This window comes from Anthonomus grandis, chromosome 18, assembly GCF_022605725.1.
Source record: "Anthonomus grandis grandis chromosome 18, icAntGran1.3, whole genome shotgun sequence".
Taxonomy (NCBI): domain Eukaryota; kingdom Metazoa; phylum Arthropoda; class Insecta; order Coleoptera; family Curculionidae; genus Anthonomus; species Anthonomus grandis.
The window spans coordinates 320,425-341,123 of NC_065563.1; the positions used below are offsets into that span (position 1 = coordinate 320,425).

Consider the following 20,699-nt stretch of genomic DNA (forward strand, 5'->3'; position numbering starts at 1 on the left):
TTCTCCAGAGTCTCTGGAATAATTTCGTACCAATTTCAGGAAGTTCTGAGCCATTTTAAGCATTTTATCATTGAAATTAGGAAGCAAGTCCGAGCCAATTCATCCACGTTGACGTCATGCTGTCAAAACGTAAAAGTCAGCCGTAAATGTTGGCATTAAAATCGCGCGTAGACGTCAAAATCGACCATTTTCAGACGATGATTTCGGGTATAAAAAAAGGTTTTTACCTTATGATTTGTACATGGAAAAATAGTATAAAGCCTTAGGAACAGTTTAACATCAATTCTGGACCGATTCCAGTCAGTTTTAGTAGTTAAATTTCGATTATAAAAAGGGTCTTTTTTCGGCGAAAATCGCCGTTTTCGTTGCCATGCGCACGCCGGCGAAAACGCCGGTCATAGGTGACTCGAATGTACCTCTTGTGTGGGTAGATTTTTAACAATTTTTCGTACTTGGGACTTTTTTGAAAAAAAATTACTTTTAGGGTACTTGTAAAAATAGCGGAAAAATGAAATTTTAGTATGTTATAGTAAAATGAATGGCGCATCTGCTCGATTGGTTTTAGTTCTTCTATCACATACCGGGTGCGCACAATTAATTTCCAAAGTCAAAAAATGTTAAAAAATTCATAACTCAAAAACGGTTTTACTTAGAAGTACGGTTGAAATTGCAAAAGATTCTGCTTATCACACGCTACAAACCGCCTATAAGCCATTTGGCTCTAAGTGGCGCCACTAAAAAGTTATTAAGGCTGGAAAAAAAAAAGTGTGAAAAAGGGTATTTTCAACTGAGCGCTGCTCACCCTGTATAAATGATAGCGTTAAACTTAATACACCGTTTTATTCGGAAAGGATGCAGGTTTAATTAATCCAAATGAAATTTTTTTAAATTTTGCAACATAAAAATTTTACACAGAAAAAACTAAAAAAAATCAATTTTTTTGGGTTTTTTGGATTTTTTTCCCAAAAAAAAAGATTTTTTTAAAAAAAGTCCTTAATAAAAATTGTAGTTCTCGACGAGCCGCACCTATCTTCTGTGAGTCATTTTTTCCGGAAACACACCGTTAAACCGTCAGAGGGGCTGGAATATCACACATGTTTGAAACTTTGAGCGTTAATAAAAAATACTTCCCGTATGCTGAGAATAACCAAAAACTATACCGCACTGTCTCACGTAAACTCCAATCGATCCGTAAAGTTTCATAACATTCAAAGAAGCGTTGCGACCTGTAGCGAATTCCCATTGAAAAAATTGGACAAAAAAAAATTTTTGACTTTGAAGGCGTCCTAGTGCTAAACAAAAAAACAAATGAAAATTTGTAAATAATCGGATTAAAGCCTCATATTTCTAGATTATAAAAAGGTAAAAATCACTTCTCTATCCTTATTAGAAAAAAAGTTATAGACACTTTTATCCGACTAGTCCCGAGGTCGTGCGAAAACTCCCAAAAAGAAGCGGCCCTCTATAAGAGCTACGCTCTTATAACAAGTACGAGCTTCGCTCGTACTTTGATCAGTTGGGACCAGTAGAAAAGCTTTTGGTCAGAGGAAACTAATTAAAAAGATTGTTTAACAGGTGCTGCCCCAGCAACGCTGTGAGTCATACAAGGTCTTGTTTTTACGGTTTTTGGGGTATCATGCTTCTAAGAATCATGATGTGATAAGAGCTCCGCTCTACTCTTTTATTTCGGCCCTCTCTCTTCAAAGATTGGCGATCCAAGTGACAAGCAACTCGTTAAACAGCTGCTCTGAAGATTTTGGATGAGCCATCTGTGTAGATCCTCGAGCAATGAGTTTTGTATTCTCACGATTCATTCACCTTTCCCCTAAATTCTTCCCTTGAAAACTAACCGATGTATTTCATACTAATCTCCTCTTATTCTGTCCAATCCCTTATACATTTCGAAGGCTTTAATGCATTTTTCAAGCAAAGAATTGAGAGTCAAATGCAGTCATACAGGAGGATGAAGGTTGGTGAAGACTTAGGTCTAGGTCACGCCTGATAAAGGTGTTTTTTTATGGCGATGAAAATAAGTATGCTGAAATGAATAATATGACTCTAGCACACACTTATGCATAATATATCAACCCTTTTTAAAAATTCAATAATTTTACCTAAATAAAACATACATTTTTAGCAAATCATGTTTCATGCCTGCATTGGAATATGCCAAACTGGTTTTGCCATATGCCTTTTCTAATATCCTTTATTTTATATTGGCCTTTATATTAAGGCCAATATAATGAAATAAGCAAAAGATTATCAGAAACGGAATAAGGAATGCAATAAACCATTAACGGATTGAATCAGAGCTACAGAAGCCGAGATAATAATGAAACAGTGGAAAAAACAAAAGAAAACTGGTTTTTTCCCACCGTACCATTTTTTTTTTCTAAAATGATTATTGGCAAACTTTAAAGTAAGTCCTAAACTAACAATTTCCAGTAAAAAAACCCAAGAAAAAAAAAATTTTTTTTGATCGAAAATCGAAAGGGGTATACCCACGAAAAATTTCGAAAAAATGGTTTTAATTTTTTTATAAATAAACTATAACTCTAACAACTTTTTGTATCAAATAAAAGTTCTTGGGAATAATAAGAGGTATCCGTCTGTCAAAACGAATCGGTTTTAGCTATTATAGAATCGGAGAAAATTGGAAAAAACTATTAATCATAAATATCGAAATATCAAGAACCCTATGGAAAAACTTCAATTTTTTATTTTTCTATCTTGTACTACTTCAAAATACCTTTAAAAGAGGTTATTACCAATTCGACTCTAAAATGAACAGAAAACCTACTTCTTGGCATTTTTCGATTTTCGAACAAAACCCGGGGTCAAAATGAACATTTTTTCAAAATATGCTCCGAATTCAAAATTTTTTTCTTCTGGTTAAAGACCATTCAAAAACTAGTAAAAAAGCTTTATGATAAAATTTTCCACGATTTATACGAGTGCCACAATATAAAGGAAAAGATCAGGTCGCATAAGAATTCATGTATGGGGATAAGACAAACGGATTTTTTCGTGGATTTTTTTGTTTTATTTTTGAGAACCAATAGTAATAAAATATTAAAAGAAGTAACAGGAGGAGAATAACGAATAAAAGAAATCATAAACGAATTAAATCGAAGCTATAGAAGCCGAGCTATAAGTAAAAATGTGGGAAAAACAAAAGAAAACTGGTTTTTTCCCACAGTAAATTTTTTTTTTGAAAATGATTATTAGCAAATTTTAAAGTAAGCCCTAAACTAACAATATATAGTAAAAAAACCCAATAAAAAAAATAATTTTTTTTTGGTCGAAAATCGAAAGGGGTATAGCCATGAAAAATTGCGAAAAAATGGTTTTTATTTTTGTCTAAATTAACTGGAATTCTGACAACTTTTTGTTTCAAATAAAAGTTCTCAGGAATATTACGAGGTATTCGCATGTCAAAATGAATCGGATCTAGCTATTATAGAATCGGAGAAAATTGAAAAAAAGTGTAAAACATAAATATTGAATTATCAAGAGCCCTATGGAAAAATTTCAATTTTTTATGTTTCTATCATATACAGCTTTAGAGTAGCTTTAAAAAAGATTATCACCGATTTAACTCTAAAATAAACGGAAAACCTATTTCTTTGAATTTTTCGATTTTGAAGCAAAATCAGGCACCAAAATGAGCATTTTTCAAAATATGCTCCGAATTCAAATTTTTTTTTTCTGGTTAAAGACCATTCAGAAGCTAGTAAAAAAGCTTTATGACAAAATTTTCTACGATGTATGCGAGTGCCAGAATATAAAGAGAAAGATTAGCTCCCATAAGAATTCATGTTTGGGGATAAGAAAACCGGGTTTTTTCGTAGATTTTTTTGATTTTTCAGTTTTATGTTTGAGAGCCAATAGTAATAAGATATAAAAAAAGTGACAGGAGGAGAATAAAGAATAAAATAAACCATAAACGAATTGAATCGAAGCTATACGAGTTGAGATATAAGTAAAAATGTGGGAAAACCAAAAGAAAACTCGTTTTTTCCCACTATATCACTTTTTTTTCTTAAAATGGCTAGTGACTAATTTTAATGTAAGCATTAAACTGACAATTTCTAGTAAAAAAAACCAAACATTTTGTTCGAAAATCGACAGGGACATCGACATTAAAAAAGTTTATGACCGATTTGACTCTAAAGCGAAATGAAAACTTATTTATTTTGCATTTTTCAATTCTCAAACAAAATCCGTATCCAAAATGAAAATTTTTTCAAAATATGCTCCCAATTCAATTGTTTTATTGGTTCAAGATCATTCAAAAATAGTAAAAACGCTTATTGACAAAGTTTTCTACAATTTATGGGAGTGTCACAATAGCAAAGGAACAGATTAGATCGTATAATAGTCTGTGTATTGGGATTGGATAAAAGAATGTTCACGCCGACTGTTCAATTTTCCATTTTTAGTTTGAACGGCAATTATATTAAAAGATGAAAATAATTTAACAGAAAAGAATAAGAAGCCATCAAGGAACTGAATAGAAGCTATAAAATCCGAGATATCAAAAAAAGTTAAAAAAAAAACAAATGGAAGCACGTTTTTTACACAGCAACTGGTTTCGTGACCCTTTTTTGTTTCTATTGGCCCTGTACCGAGCATATTTACCCACGAGTTTCAAGCAGAACAACGGTAATTATGATGAATAATGGCTCATATCACATCTGCCTATATCTCAAACAAATTTGAAAAACTCATTGTGTCACTTAATAATCTAAAAACTTATATCTAACACTCTAACCTATACATATATTATAGATATATCTATCTATTAATTATTTTAATGCGTGTATTAAATGCCTATTTATTTTATTAATTTTTATAAGTTTACTACTAAATAGGAAAGTATAGGCAAGTATAGGACATCTTTTGGAAATTTTTGGACAGTCACACGCTTTTCGCATCGGAAAGGAAAAGTTTCGATAGTCACGTGGCCCTCAAACTCAATGTTTTAAAAATTTGATACAAACCAATAATTGTTTCATAAATAAACCCCAAATACCAAATTTCAATCCAATCGGACCCATAGCAAAAACCTTTTGATAGTCACGTGACCCTAAACTCAATATTTTAAAAATTTGTTAATAATCAATAATTATTTCCTAAATAAACCCCAAATACCAAATTTCAATCAAATCGGACCCATGGGAAAAAAGTTTTGGTAGTCACGTGACCCTAAAACTCAATATTTTAAAAATTTGTTAATAATCAATAATTATTTCCTAAATAAACCCCAAATACCAAATTTCAATCAAATCGGACCCATGGGAAAAAAGTTTTGGTAGTCACGTGACCCTAAAACTCAATATTTTAAAAATTTGTTAATAATCAATAATTATTTCCTAAATAAACCCCAAATACCAAATTTCAATCAAATCGGACCCATAGGAAAAAAGTTTTGGTAGTCACGTGACCCTAAAACTCAATATTTCAAAAATTTGTAAAAAAATATTAATTATACCCTAAACCAAACCTAAATACCAAATTTCATTCAAATCGGGCAAATACAAAAAAAGTTAAAAAAAAAAAAAAATTACCATATAAAATAATAATACCCATTAAATCCCGATTAGATTTTTTTTTTATCATTAGGACCCACTGTGTTGTAATTTTTGTCTAGCAAAATGCCTTGTATAGCCACTGTGTCGCATGAATATTATATTATATTACACGGAAAATGCTAAAACGTCAAACGTTGCCGAATTATCACGGCTAAAAGAACCCGATTTGGTAAAAGATATGCACATATTCGGATTCTCCAGAGTCTCTGGAATAATTTCGTACCAATTTCAGGAAGTTCTGAGCTATTTTAAGCATTTTATCAATGAAATTAGGAAGCAAGTCCGAGCCAATTCATCCACGTTGACGTCATGCTGTCAAAACGTAAAAGTCAGCCGTAAAAGTCGGCATTAAAATCGCGCGTAGACGTCAAAATCGACCATTTTCAGACGATGATTTCGGGTATAAAAAAAGGTTTTTACCTTATGATTTGTACATGGAAAAATAGTATAAAGCCTTAGGAACAGTTTAACATCAATTCTGGACCGATTCCAGTCGATTTTAGTAGTTAAATTTCGATTATAAAAAGGGTCTTTTTTCGGCGAAAATCGCCGTGTTCGTTGCCATGCGCACGCCGGCGAAAACGCCGGTCATAGGTGACTCGAATGTACCTCTTGTGTGGGTAGATTTTTAACGATTTTTCGTACTTGGGACTTTTTTGAAAAAAAATTACTTTTAGGGTACTTGTAAAAATAGCGAAAAAATGAAATTTTAGTATGTTATAGTAAAATGAATGGCGCATCTGCTCGATTGGTTTTAGTTCTTCTATCACATACCGGGTGCGCACAATTAATTTCCAAAGTCAAAAAATGTTAAAAAATTCATAACTCAAAAACGGTTTTACTTAGAAGTACGGTTGAAATTGGAAAAGATTCTGCTTATCACACGCTACAAACCCCCCATAAGCCATTTGGCTCTAAGTGGCGCCGCTAAAAAGTTATTAAGGCGGGAAAAAAAAAGTGTGAAAAAGGGTATTTTCAACTGAGCGCTGCTCACCCTGTATAAATGATAGCGTTAAACTTAATACACGGTTTTATTCGGAAAGGATGCAGGTTTAATTAATCCAAATGAAATTTTTTTAAATTTTGCACCATAAAAATTGTACAGAGAAAAAACTAAAAAAAGTCAATTTTTTTGGGTTTTTTTGATTTTTTTTCCAAAAAAAAGATTTTTTCAAAAAAAGTCCTTAATATAAATTGTAGTTCTCGACGAGCGGCACCTATCTTCTGTGAGTCATTTTTTCCGGAAACACACCGTTAAACCGTCAGAGGGGCTGGAATATCACACATATCTGAAACTTTGAGCGTTAAAAAAAAATACTTCCCGTGTGCTGAGAATAACCAAAAAGTATACAGTCCATCTAGGGATGAGGTCTAATCGACCCATTAAATTTCATAAAATTCAATGAACCGTTGCGACCTGTATCGAAGCACGCGGAAAAAATTTAGGAAAAAAAAATTTTTTGACTTTGAAGGCGTCCTAGTGCTAAACAAAAACACAAATGAAAATTTGTAAATAATCAGATTAAAGCCTCATATTTCTAGATTATAAAACGGTAAAAATCATTTTTCTACCCTTATTAGAAAAAAAGTTATAGACACTTTTATCCGACGAGTCCCGAGGTCGTGCGAAAACTCCCAAAAAGAAGCGGCCCTCTATAAGAGCTACGCTCTTATAACAAGTAGACGCTTCGCGTCTACTTTAGTCCGTGGGGACCAGTAGAAATTTTAAAATTTTTTGTCAGTACTACAAAAAAAAATCTCCAAAATTATCCAAGGAGTGCCCTAAACACGCAGTGGGGAAGAGACCTGCCGTATCCTCATAAGGCTCTGAGTTAAAACCTTAGCCTCGGCATGGTGCTCTACCCAACTTTTTCTTTTTTTAGTACTTGGAAAACATTAACATCTATAATAAATCCAAAAATCTCATCCATTATTCTCTAAGAGACCAACATACAAAATTGACGAAACACAAAGTCACGGTCTCACAACATGTAATTAAACGGGCTACACGTGTTTCGCTCTAGTTAGAGCATCATCAGGCCTTTAGAAGCCATCCACACACTTATGCTGTAACTGATGATGCTCTAACTAGAGCGAAACACGTGTAGCCCGTTTAATTACATGTTGTGAGACCGTGACTTTGTGTTTTTCTTTGTTTTTCGTCAATCTATAGTAAATACAGAGAGAAAAGGAAAGGTCTTATTATATATTATAATCAAAAATAAATTTCATTGAAATATTACTAACTTATTTCTGGGTATCATGCTTCAGAGAACCATGATGTGTTACAATACGCTCCGCTCTTTAATTTTAGTTTAGTAGAAAATATTCTCAAAACCTACATATATCAAAATTATGTCAGGGTTCTAAAATGAATCGGTAATAAAATCGTAAACCAGATCAACATTGGAAATAATTTAAAAAATTTGCTTTGGTCCGATTGAAAAAAGTACTATACTACCAAATAGTTACATCTATTCGGTGGCAATTAAGTTATAAAATTCTGTCTATTATTAATTTTAATATTATAAAGTGTATCGTTTAACTCTTAGCCATTATTTACAATTTAATTGTTAATTATGCCTAAAAAAACGAATTAACAACTTTGGTATTGTTTGGAAGGTAAACAGCTTAATTCCTTTATGTAAAGCCACCTTAACATGTTTTTGCATAATTCTGACTCACGTTGGTTGCTATCGGGCTTAAGCCATAAAAATCGAAGAAAAAAAGAAGAAGACGAAGAGACTTTCACTTGTCATTTCAATGTCACTTTCCGGCCCACAAGCATAAACGCCACCGGCAAAGGAAGTTCCCAAAATCCAAACAAATGTTGGAAGATATTTTTAAGTCTCCGCATCTTTCTTACTTTCCTATATGAAAATAAAATGTAAGTATCACAATTACACACATACAAGTTTTTTTTTTAATTCAGTTTCATAATTACCAATTTTTAGTGAATAATCCTGAAATTTATGAAAATACATACATTTTAAGGTTATGTCATAATGTTTTGATTGTTATATTTGATTTTGTTTTTGTTATTTTAGTGGACTACACCAACAAAGGTTATGTGTTTTGCACCAGATTGAAAGCATCATAGCGAAAAACGGACCTGTCATATCTTTAAATTTTCAAAAGAGCCCCTGGAAAAAGAAAAATGAATATCTTTGCCAAGGAATACTAAGGTATTTTTACTAAATCTTTCATTTTTTTTAATACCTAAATGAGGTAATCTATAAATTTTGTTCCTTGTAGGCAAATGGATAAAAAACCTTCAGTCCATGCATTGGTATGTAATTGTTGACAAAAATACAATGAATGGCCTCACTACTTTTCCACATGCAAAGAGGTTAACCAAGGAGAAATTAAAGAAATTGTCAAAAACCTAGGTAAGTCTATACTTCCAACTTATTTTTATTTATTTCAAAGCTTGATTTTTTTCAAGGTAAATACAGAATTGCTTAGTACAAACATATCTATACCCAGTACAAGTTCGTCCACTTCTTTGAAGCATGGTACTTCAAACAGAGACACTGTCAACAATTTTGTAGAAGGTGAGCCGGTGTCAAATTCCAGTAAGGGACATGATTTCAATTTTGCACCAACAGCAGAGCTAAAATTCATTTTGTCGCAAAAAACTGGAGGATGTGAAAGAAAAAAGTGCAGAAGTTAAAATTAAGTTTTTCATATGAGCACATAAAAAATAATCATGACAAAGTTCAGTTGTATACAGGTTTGACATGTAATAAATATTTTTGTAATCTTATTAAGTTAATTAGTTTTATATATTATTTAAATAATAATTGTATACTTCACATAGAATATGCAGAAATTATATGTACATATATAAATTTTTTTATTAAGATAAGGACAACATGTATTAAAGCATAACACATAATATAAACACACACGTAATATCTTCATTAAAAATTATGATTGTATGTTATGTAGCATTAGAGCCTAAAAACATTAAGGAGAATAAAGGTCGTTATTGGCAAATGACAATATTATTTTCTCTATTTCCTACATTTTTGGTGAAGGGAATAGGCTCTGCCCTAAAAAGCCAGGTTAAACCAAGAGCAAAAAAGTTTAGGTCTCATGAGTGTAAGTAAAGTAAACCTTTCTATTAAAAAGGCCATCCAAGATAAAAAAAAATATACTAAAAATATTAATGTTAATTCTTTAGCGACATCTAGGGTGGATATGCTGAATCAACTCATCAATTAATTCACTGTCGTACTGATGAAAGTTATGGCGTATTCACCAAAGTATGCAGATAATCGCTGAATTAAAATAATTTTATTTGCGTTTTCAAATTATGCTTAAAATTCAAAACTTCTTTTTTTACCTTAAAGGCCATGCAAAACTTAGTAGAAAAGTTTATTAAGTAAATTTTCCACGATTTATACGTGCCACAAGATAAAGGGAAAAGAGGGTCCCATTTATTAGGGTATTGGGATAAGACAACTAGGTTTTTATGTCGATTTTTTTTATTTTCCATTTTTATTTTGAAAAGCAATTGTAATAAAATATAAAAAGAATTAACAGGAAAAGAATCGGTAATAAAAGAAACTATTAACGAATTGAATCGAAGCTATAGAAGCCGAGATATTAGTAAAAATGTGGGAAAAACAAAAGAAAACTGGTTTTTTCCCACGGTACAATTTTTTTTTTTTTAAATGATTATTGACAAATTTTAAAGTAAGCCCTAAACTAACAATTTCCAGTAAAAAAACTCAATAAAAAAAAAATTTTTTTTTTGGTCGAAAATCGAAAGGGGTATACCCACGAAAAATTTCGAAAAAATGATTTTTATTTTTTTCTGAATTAACTTTGAGTCTGAGAACTTTTTGTTTCAAACAAAAGTTCTCGGGAATATTACGAGGTATCCGTATGTCAAAACGAATCGGTTCTAGCTATTATAGAATCGGAGAAACTTGAAAAAAACTGTAAAACATAAATATCGAATTATCAAGAGCCCTATGGAAAAATATCAATTTTTTATTTTTCTATCCTGCACTACTTCAGAGTACCTTTAAAAAAGGTTATTACCAATTTGACTCTAAAATGAACAGAAACCCTATTTCTTTGCAATTTTCGATTTTCGAACAAAATCCGGGGTCAAAATGACCATTTTTTCAAAATATGCTCTGAATTTAAAATTTCTTTTTTCTGGTTAAAGACCATTCAAAAACTAGTAAAAAAGCTTAATAGCAAAATTTTCCACGATTTAAAGGAGTGCCACAATATAAAGAGAAAGATTAGGTCCCATAAGAATTCATGTTTGGGGATAAGAAAACCGGGTTTTTTCGTGGATTTTTTTGATTTTTCAGTTTTATTTTTGAGAACCAATAGTAACTGGATATAAAAAGAATTGACAGGAGAAGAATAAGGAATAAAAGAAACCATAAACGAATTGAATCAAAGCTACAGAACCCGCGATACTATAGTAAAAATGTGGGAAAAACAAAAGAAAACTGGTTTTTTCCCACCGTACAATTTTTTTTCCTAAAACGATTATTGGCAAATTTTAAAGTAAGCCCTAAACTAACAATTTCCAGTAAAAAAGCCCAATAAAAAAATAATTTTTTTTTTGGTCGAAAATCGAAAGGGGTAAAAACCCACGAAAAATTTCGAAAAAATGGTTTTTATTTTTTTATAAATAAACTATAACTCTGATAACTTTTTGTATTAAATAAAAGTTCTTGGGTATATTAAGAGGTATTCGCCTGTCAAAACGAATTGGTTCTAGCTATTATAGAATCGGAGAAAATTGAAAAAAACTGTAAAACATAAATATCGAATTATCAAGAGCCCTATGGCAAAATTTTAATTTTTTATTTTCCTATCCTGTACTACTTTAGAGTACCTTTAAAAAAGATTATTACCGATTTGACTCTAAAATGAACGGAAAACCTATTTCTTTGCATCTTTCGATTTTCGAACAAAATCCGGGTCAAAATGACCATTTTTTCAAAATATGCTCCGAATTCAAAATTTCTTTTTTCTGGTTAAAGACCATTCAAAAACTAGTAAAAAAGCTTTATGACAAATTTTTCCACGATTCATACGAGTGTCACAATCTAAAGAGGAAGATCAGGTCCCATAAGAAGCAATGTATTAGGATAGGAAAAAGTGGTTTGTTTCTTGTTTTTTTTTTTAATTTTTATTTTAAAAGGCAATTATAATAAAATAAAAAAAATTTAAAGAAAAAAAAAACGAATAAAAAAATTTATCAACTTATTGAATTGAAGCTATGAAAGCCGTGATCTCAATAATATAGTAAAAAAAATATAAAAATACACCTTTTTTTGACACCGCATCAATGTCTTTTTTTTCTAAATTGATAAACTATTAATATAAATTTATTACCAATTTAGCAACCCCCACTAAAAGAACCCTAACTAAAATAAAACTATTATTACTATTATTTTTTTTCCAGATATTTATACCTTGTCCTAACCTTTATGCTGCTATTACTATTATTATAAATATTATCTTTCTTGTCAATGTCCTTAAACCTTAAAACACCCTTTATAATATGATTAATATAATTATAAGTAATATTTTCCTTATAAATGCCTTAAAACCTTAAAACCCCCCCGTATAATTCTATTTATATACTATTATTATCCTCATAAATGTTCCGTAATATCAATACCCTCTGTATATTTCAAATATATATTTCTTAATATTTATATTCATTTTATTTATCCTAGTAATTTATCAAGAAACCGCGTAAAATTGTCCCCATAATACTAATAATATTCATTAATAAAATAACTCATGACGTCACGAGACGAACACGACGCGTTTATAATTGTTGCCAGACATCCTCCATCCTTCTCTCAAACCGCTTTTCCTACTCTAACTCGTAGCGCAAACGGGCCGAATTTGCCGCCACAATACCCCGAAAACCCCGCGCTTACGTCATCTGACCATGTGCAACTCGATAGTGACGTCGTCCGTATGCCTTTACATTGGGTCAATTTGGTGCTGGACCGCCAACGTTATTGTACCATGAGCTGGCTCCCTGTGTCTCGAGGGTATGACTGGTTGATTGGAACGGCTTATTTTTGGGGGTTTTTCTTAAATAACAGCGCATTGCGGAAAAACGGTAACATTTGAAGAAAAACGGTTTTTAGTGGATTATAGCCAGATAGTGTCCGGTGATTTCAGAAAAAAAATGGTTTTCGTAGGTGTCATAGGTATGCCGGTATAAAGCGTCAAAGTTAAAAAAAGGTGTAGAGCAAAAACTACTCTACGTAGAAAGTTGTAGAGTACGTCGAAAAATAGGATTTAAAAAGTTCTTAAAACGCTAAAAGTTTGAAATTTTTAGGTGCCACCGTTAAAGAGTTATTAAGAAAAATAGAAAAAATCGGTCAAAAAAAGGCTCAAAAAGGGGTTCATATTTGTTAACACAGCTCACCCTGTATAATAGGTAGGGCCATGATTAATACCTCTATTTAATTCTAAAGGATTATGCTTTCAAACGGTGTTAATAAAAAAAATTAAAAAAATTTTTTAGAAGTAGAAAAAAATTTATTTCTCGAAAAATTCACTTTTTTTTTTTTCAAAAAAAAAAATTTTAAGTTTGAGCTCGTTTATCTCGGAAGGAGTTTCTTTTGGAAAAAAATAGTTTTAATAAAAAAGAAAGCTACATTTACGTAGAAAAGGGCTGTTTTATTCGCATTGTCGGGAACATTACCGTTTAGGCCCCATAGCCGTTTAAGTCCGCGAGGTACCGCGCAAAAAGTTCAAAATTCATTCACAGAAAAATCCGACTTCTAAAGGGTTTATCTTAAAAAGCGCCCTTTGGGAGCAGGTTTCCGTGGAGGTCTTTGATGTCAATGAGTTTCATAAAATTCGGCTCAGTCAATTTTCCCCCACCCGCCAAAGATCCTGTTTTCGCGAAAAAAGCAGTTTTTTGCCACGCCCGCCTCTTCGGGGCGGCGTGGCAAAAAAAAATTTACATCATCACGTAGCCTCAACCTTCCCACATAAAACGGTGAAAACCAGAAAAAAAAATTCGCCATAGGAGCAAAGTTATTAACGTTTATGTGACGCAGGGTCCGAAAATCCCTCAATTTAGCAGGATGCGTTCTTACAATACGCGAAGCGTATTGTAACAAGACCAGCGTTGGGTACAAACTTTGAGATCCGGCGTGAACAATTACTAATCGACCTGAAAATAGAAGTAAGAAGGAGAAAAACATCTAACTTTTAAATAAAATAAAATAATAACTTTTAAATAAAATTATTCTGATTCATATTTATTCAAATTTAACTTTATATCGTAAGTTGTGATAAGAAGCAGTAAATAGGGAGAATTAAAAATATTCTTTTTAAAAATTTTATATTAGTTTGAAAATTATGGAGAAATAAAAAAAATTAACAGTATTCTGAATACGTTTCAGTACAATTTTTAAAATGAGCACACAAATATGCTTACCATTTGCTCTAATGTTGCTAACAACCTCAAAAACTGCATTGCTTTGCCAACATTTTCTGAAAGTTAAGTCATTATCCCCCATGTTTCGTTAAGGTACACAATATTATTTCTTCCTTCCCTATATTTTCTAATTGGTCTTATATATTTATAGCGCCAATGAAGAATAGCAGGTCGCTCCACCAAGATTTTTCTTTTATTTTGACACTTTCTAAAGTAAAATCCGTTGGCCTTCAAAAGCTTTCTCAAGGTTTCTCTGCTATACGGGAAATTCATAATTTCTCGTAACTTAATAAGTAATTTATTAACAGTCTGAACCATCTTAAGCTCTAAATAAAAATTGTTGATTGTGCGTCTTATAATTGGAAAGTCAAAATCCCTTAAGAGACAGATTCGAGATTTTTTATTAGGTGGGGAAGAAAGCATCTGCCTGTCGTTTCATATCTCCTTTATGAATTTTACTTACTCTATCTTTAGAGACTCCAGTATACAGAGCAACTCGATCAATCTTTATTTTAAGAGGCAATTTAAATGCGTTGACTAGAGCTTCTTCATCGCAAACCCTATAAACATTTGCTATTATCTCCCTAGATTGACCGCTTAATGCCTGTCTATGTAACAATTGGTTTCTTTCCATAATGAATAATTGAAAGTAAAATAAAAATTACTTTAAAAGTCAAGAAATAAATATACCATTTTACCTATAAAAATCGTATTTGGTAGCTTAATCTATACGTACTTTATTTTCCGCTAAATGCGTAATCAAGGAAAATAAAATATCTAATGTCTTTAACACAAAAAAAAACAACCCACAATAACCAATAATAGAAAAAAATCGCAAATAACAAGAACAACAACAATAACAATAACAAGAGCAACAACAACAAATAACAGTTAAATATAATCGCAAATTAATAAACGCCGAAATCGCAAAATCGTCCAAAATCTCGCACGCCTATGGCAAGATAACCAGACAAGTGGTCTTTAAACCTAAAATATAGAAATGTATCGCGTGCCAAACAACCATTGTAGGTCACGTGTATGGCTGGACGAATCAGGAGACAGATACGAAACATCGCCGCTCGGGGCCCGCCTCCATTGAGCACCTGCAAGATCATCTGTGCGGTCTGTTGCCAGCTGAGACACTTTTTCGGGTAATGAAAGAATTATGATGCTGGTGATTTTCGCCTTCGCTGCATAAATCATGTAGATTACGTATGAGTATTAAATATAATTTTTAATACAGACTGCGTGTTTTGGTGAAGTGTTATAAAATATGTAATTTTAAGTTAGAAAAAAGTAATAATAAATATATAAGACATATTAGTATAATAACTTATGAGAAGAAGTGGCAACGTTGCAAAAACGAAAATATTTTTTTGCCGCATTCTTTCCGCGAGGGTTCTTTCAGTTGTAGCACTATACATCAGTCACCATAAATCTCTAGTGGTTAGTATTTATGATAAAGGTTTTATTCCGAAGCAGCTAAATCAGAACGTTGATAACAATAAACCATTTACTAAAGGTTTCAATGAACTAAAATTTATTACCAAGCAAATTATTTGACTCTATTTGCCAAAGTGTAGATAATGACATGGTAATAGATATTAGTTCAGATCATGAAAACAATCTCAACTTATTTAATAAACCACCTGCTTTATTAAACAACGATATGGTGTCATAAGTAAAATCTGTATTAAATGTATTAATGCAAATAGCATTATACAGTCATTTTTATGTTTGCCTGAATTTCGCTTTTCCATTTCAAAACGAAATACAGCGCTAAACAGTACTCTAAATGATATTATGCTGACCAAAATTAATTCCACATTAAAAGTTCGACAATTGGTGTCTGGTCGAAATGGTGAAAATTTTGCTGTAAATCAACAAATGGACGCTCAATCATTTTGTCAACCTTTAATTAGAAAATTAGATGCAGATGATTTTAGCATTTTCATAAAAGCTAATAGTCATGAACTTTTAAATTGTCTACACTGTAATATTAATATGAATGAAAATGAACAATTAATATACACTCATTTTCTTTATTTTCCTGAAAACTGTGGGAATTTAATTGATTTTAATTCAATGTTAATGCTAAAAGACTCTGATAGATTATGCCCATACTGTAACAATAATCTAAAAACACGCTCAGTGGTTATTTGCCATAAATATTTGGTAGTATGTCTTCAGAGAATTGGCCCTCAAGGGAATAAGATAAATACCAAATTTTACAATTTTGCTTCTGAAAGTGTTATTTTGGATGATCAAATATTCCGAGTAAAGAGTGTTGTTAAGCATCATGGAAATACCATTGGATCTGGTCATTATACATCTATAGTTAATTATAACGATCAATGGTGGAAATGTGATGATAATCGCATAACTAGAATGTCTGGGTTTGATAACACTTTAGAAGATGTATACTTATTGCTGTTAGAAAAATGTTAAATTTTCAACACCGTAAAATGTCGAAAACGTTTATATTTGCTATACATATTTTCGACGGTTAAGCAATATATTAAAAACTGCCTATTGTAAGCAATATAAAAGGTTTTATCTGAAATGCTGTTAATCTAGCTTAATTTATATTTGTAAATATATTGGAGTAAATTTCTGGAGGACAGCCTATGGAGCTATCATATCCTATTCCGTATAAAGCATATTTGGAAAATGTGCTTTAGAAATTGGAAATAAGCTATATGCCAGTATTGGACTGGGCATACATTTAGAATTGCTTATATTGTACCTGAATTGCCCGGCATTAAAGGTAACATAGGCTTATTACTATCGATATTGATGTTTGCTATGCGTTCAAGAAAAAACGCTAAGGGGGTTCTCATTAATCAAACTTATAAAGATGTGTAACGGAAAGGACAGTTACACGGGATTAATAATCTTTTTCAGATCCACGCCACGCCAATATGCACAAAATCGATACAGAGATTTTGACAGCATATTTTAGAAGGATGGACGAATTTGAGGATTAATGTGTTTTTCAGATCCACGCCACGCCAATATGCACAAAATTGTTGAAGAGATTTTGACAGCATATTTAAGATGGATGGACGAATTTAAGGATTAAGAATATTTTAATCCTACATTATAGTTATTGAGAACCCCCAGAAAATCCCTTGAACTTATTTTATTTTTTGATGTATTGTTTGGGTCGATGTACTTTTATTGTCATATTAATATACTTTTTAACAGAGAAAAAAAAATTGTGTACAGATTCGTACCACTTTGAATGTTGGTACTTGAAATGTTGGTACTGATTTTTTTTCTTGAAATCTTAAAGTAATTTTTTCTGTTATTGATAATAATATGACTATATAAATACAAAAGAATTTATTATTTTAGGGACACTATAATTTTTTAATTTGATGCACAAACTAAGTACAGTGAAATATTCCTTAGTCGTACACCGACGAGACCAGAGTGTCCGTTTAAGGGAGTGTCTGATTTAATGAAAAAAAAATTATAATGTCACTCTCGCAAAAAATCATTTATTGTTAGACTCCTCTTTTTTAATAGAAATTTCAGAAATCGTATTTCTAATTCGTAAAGAAACTCGGAAGACTGCATTTTCGTTATTTTCGGCAAAACTTTTAAGCTCCTTGGTTAATGTAACAATCATAATTTGGGATACATTGTTGGTACTGAAAATCTTCTTGCATTTCAACTTTTTGTTTTGAATACGGATTTTCAACATACATAATTCGTTTGAGTTCAAAAAATTCTCATCATCTTGCAATTCCAGTAAATTCTTATTCTTGATGATATCTGTCAAACCGCAAGTTGTAAAGCATCTTCTGGATCAGACGTCCGCTTTATTGAACTGGTCATTACTAGGTATGACAGAACTCTAGTGGTTGATCCTAAGAGGTTTTCGAAAGAAAAAAAAATCCTATTTATTAGTTCATCAGCAGTTTCAATTATGTTTGATTTATTCTGTGATGTTTTTGCGTCTGTTTAATAGAATATCCGTTGTATCTAGTGGTGTTTACTAGGGAGAATTTCGCTGTATATAACAATAAAATATATTTACTTTTGAATTAATAGAATAATATATTCAGACCTAAAATATATTTTTATTAAAAATAATAAAAATATATTTTGGCAAATGTTTTCTTTTTTACCCCACGGCAACATTTGTCTGTTACTTCCTGGAAATTCTAACATTTTTCGGATATGTAACACCGATGAGTCCATAATAAGGACGAAACAATATGTTGCATTGCCTGGGTTCAGTTCTCACAGTAAGTTTTTCTGTTGATACTTTTTTTCATATTTTAAATTATAATTTCTTTTCTGTAGAAAACCAACTTATAGAACACTAAACTACCATGAGGAAGGCGATTGGAACGAATGAATGATTGGAACTTTCAGACTTGAAGAAAGATGGATGGATTGTCAGGGAAAAATAGCATCTATAAATTAAAAGATATTCGGGTATATCGATTTCAGTATGTACATAACAATTAGGGACATAACAATTTGAGACTAAATACTTGTAATGAAAATTAAAACTTTTCACGAGATTTAACAATATGTTTTTTGTAGCAAGGGTTTGAACATTACATAAACAGTCCGGAAAAGTAAGCGAAAGCAAAAGTAGCTGTTCCAGCAAAAACAAATTTCAATTTGAAAATTGTTTTCAAACCACCGAAAGTATTCCCAAGGATTTCCTAGAGATTCCGTTTTAGGACGTGCGCAAGTTGTATATCAAGACATATTTCTCTTTTCTATTTGTCATTTACACAATCATAAATAAATATATTTGCGATTTGAGTGGCCAGAACAAAAATTTACAAAATAGCTACGTACGGGTGAGAGGGTCTTTGTAACCGAGCCGAAGATTAAAATAGCAAGCAATCTGCATTGAAGCTAACCAAAAAACTATTATTAAAGAGGGGCTGGAATTTAACTCCTAAAGAATTCAATAAAATTGTGTATAATTTTACATTATTGGGTATATAAATATAATATCTTCTTTTTGTTACAAGTTTTAAAAAAAGTCCAAAAAGTCTTAAAGTTTAAATTCAAATAATGGATTTGATTCTAATTCATTGAGTGACTATATATATATATATGTTTCTGTGGCCATGGAGTAGGATATATGTATATATCTATATATACAGTATATACAGGGTGTCCAAAAATTAGTGGACGAAACGCGAACCCTGTATTCTTTGGTCAAAAATAACCTCACTTTTTCCTATAAACATATATCGGCAAACGCCCCTCAAGGGAGTTACGCCCCTTTTAAAGGGGGCACCTGAAGATGGTTTTACCACTTATTTTCGAAACAGGTAAATATAAAAATTTTAAATTTTGGTATTCTCACAATTTTGATATGCTGAATTTAGTTGTCATTTCATAATTTTCAGTATTTAGTCCGGTGCGTATCATTTAGGGGGTAAGCCTAAAAAAATACCTAAACAAAAATTGTGTGCAAAGTTTTTGTTTTTTTTTCTTTAAATTTTAAAAATTTGAAGCTTTTTACGTAAAAAAGTACCTCTTGATCAATAACTCCACGAGTTACCATTTTCGAGAAAAACGCATTTAAAAATAACGCTGCATAGTATTATTTTCACTGCCAATTTTTATGAAAACTTAGTAGCAGGCTTTGGAAAAATTGACACACTGCATAATGACATTCACATTTGTTGTAATTGATTAGTTGTCATTTTGCATTCAAATTGTTAATATCTTTTTAACTATGGAAGACTTTTCGACCCGTGAAAAAGTAGATATTCATTTTATGTATGAGTTTTGCAATGGAAACGCACATGCCGCTGAACGAGAGTATCGGCGGAGGTTTCCTGCAAAAAGGCTTCCACATTGGAAAGTTTTTGTTAGAATTCATAGAAATTTACTTGAATATGGATCCTTCGAATGTGCTCGAGGGCAAGGAAGACCAATTGCAAATGATGGTTATGGGGAAGTAATGAATTTAATTGAAGAAAACCCTCAAATATCATTGAGAACCTTAGAAGAGATTACCAATATCCCAAAGTCAAATGTAAGTAAAATTAAATATGATAAATAAATAATTAAGTACCTAATTTGTTATCCAAAAAATTAAATTTAAAGTACTTATAACTGAAAATTGAGATTGGTATAAATAGTGTTGTTATTAATTATTATCGTCGGATCGTATTAAATTCATTTCAAAATAGTCTAATTACTATTATTATTATTATTATTTACTTTATTTACTTGGAAAAGTCTTATCACAAACATCAAACACCCCAAAACAAATCCTTTTGACGACTAACTGGAATGTTTAGTGGCTTACTAAGGTTTAGGCTTATTTACTATGCAATTTAAAATATTTAAAAATAATTTCAGATTGACTAAAATGTTAGAATACCATCCTTTCCATTATAAAAGGGTTCAGGAGTTAGAAGAAGAAGATTTTCCAGTTCGAGTAGACTTTTGTCATTGGATTTTAAATCATCCAAATCTTCGTCAAAAAATTTTGTGGTCAGATGAGGCAACTTTTTCTAGGAGTAAGGGCTTTAACAGCCGTAATACTCATTTTTGGAGCATCGAGAATCCGAGAGTAGTTCGACGAACTAACTTTCAGCATAAATTTTCCTTTAACGTATGGGCGGGTTTGATAGGAGATAAATTGATAGGCCCAATTATTT

At 31.5% G+C, this 20,699-nt stretch overlaps 2 protein-coding genes and 1 long non-coding RNA gene across 4 annotated transcripts in view; 2 read left to right on the forward strand and 1 right to left on the reverse strand.

Moving 5' to 3' along the window:
- LOC126746850 (uncharacterized) overlaps nt 1-9,593 on the forward strand; it is a 110,012-nt gene extending 100,419 nt beyond the window's left edge. The window contains exons 2-3 of the long non-coding RNA XR_007664003.1: nt 8,850-8,983; nt 9,040-9,593. This is a non-coding gene — a long non-coding RNA (uncharacterized LOC126746850). The remainder of the gene's footprint in view (nt 1-8,849; nt 8,984-9,039) is intronic.
- Nucleotides 1-20,699, reverse strand: part of LOC126746840 (uncharacterized) — a 445,675-nt gene that overhangs the window by 227,025 nt on the left and 197,951 nt on the right. The window lies entirely within an intron of this gene.
- LOC126746839 (uncharacterized) overlaps nt 1-20,699 on the forward strand; it is a 476,426-nt gene that overhangs the window by 78,444 nt on the left and 377,283 nt on the right. The window lies entirely within an intron of this gene.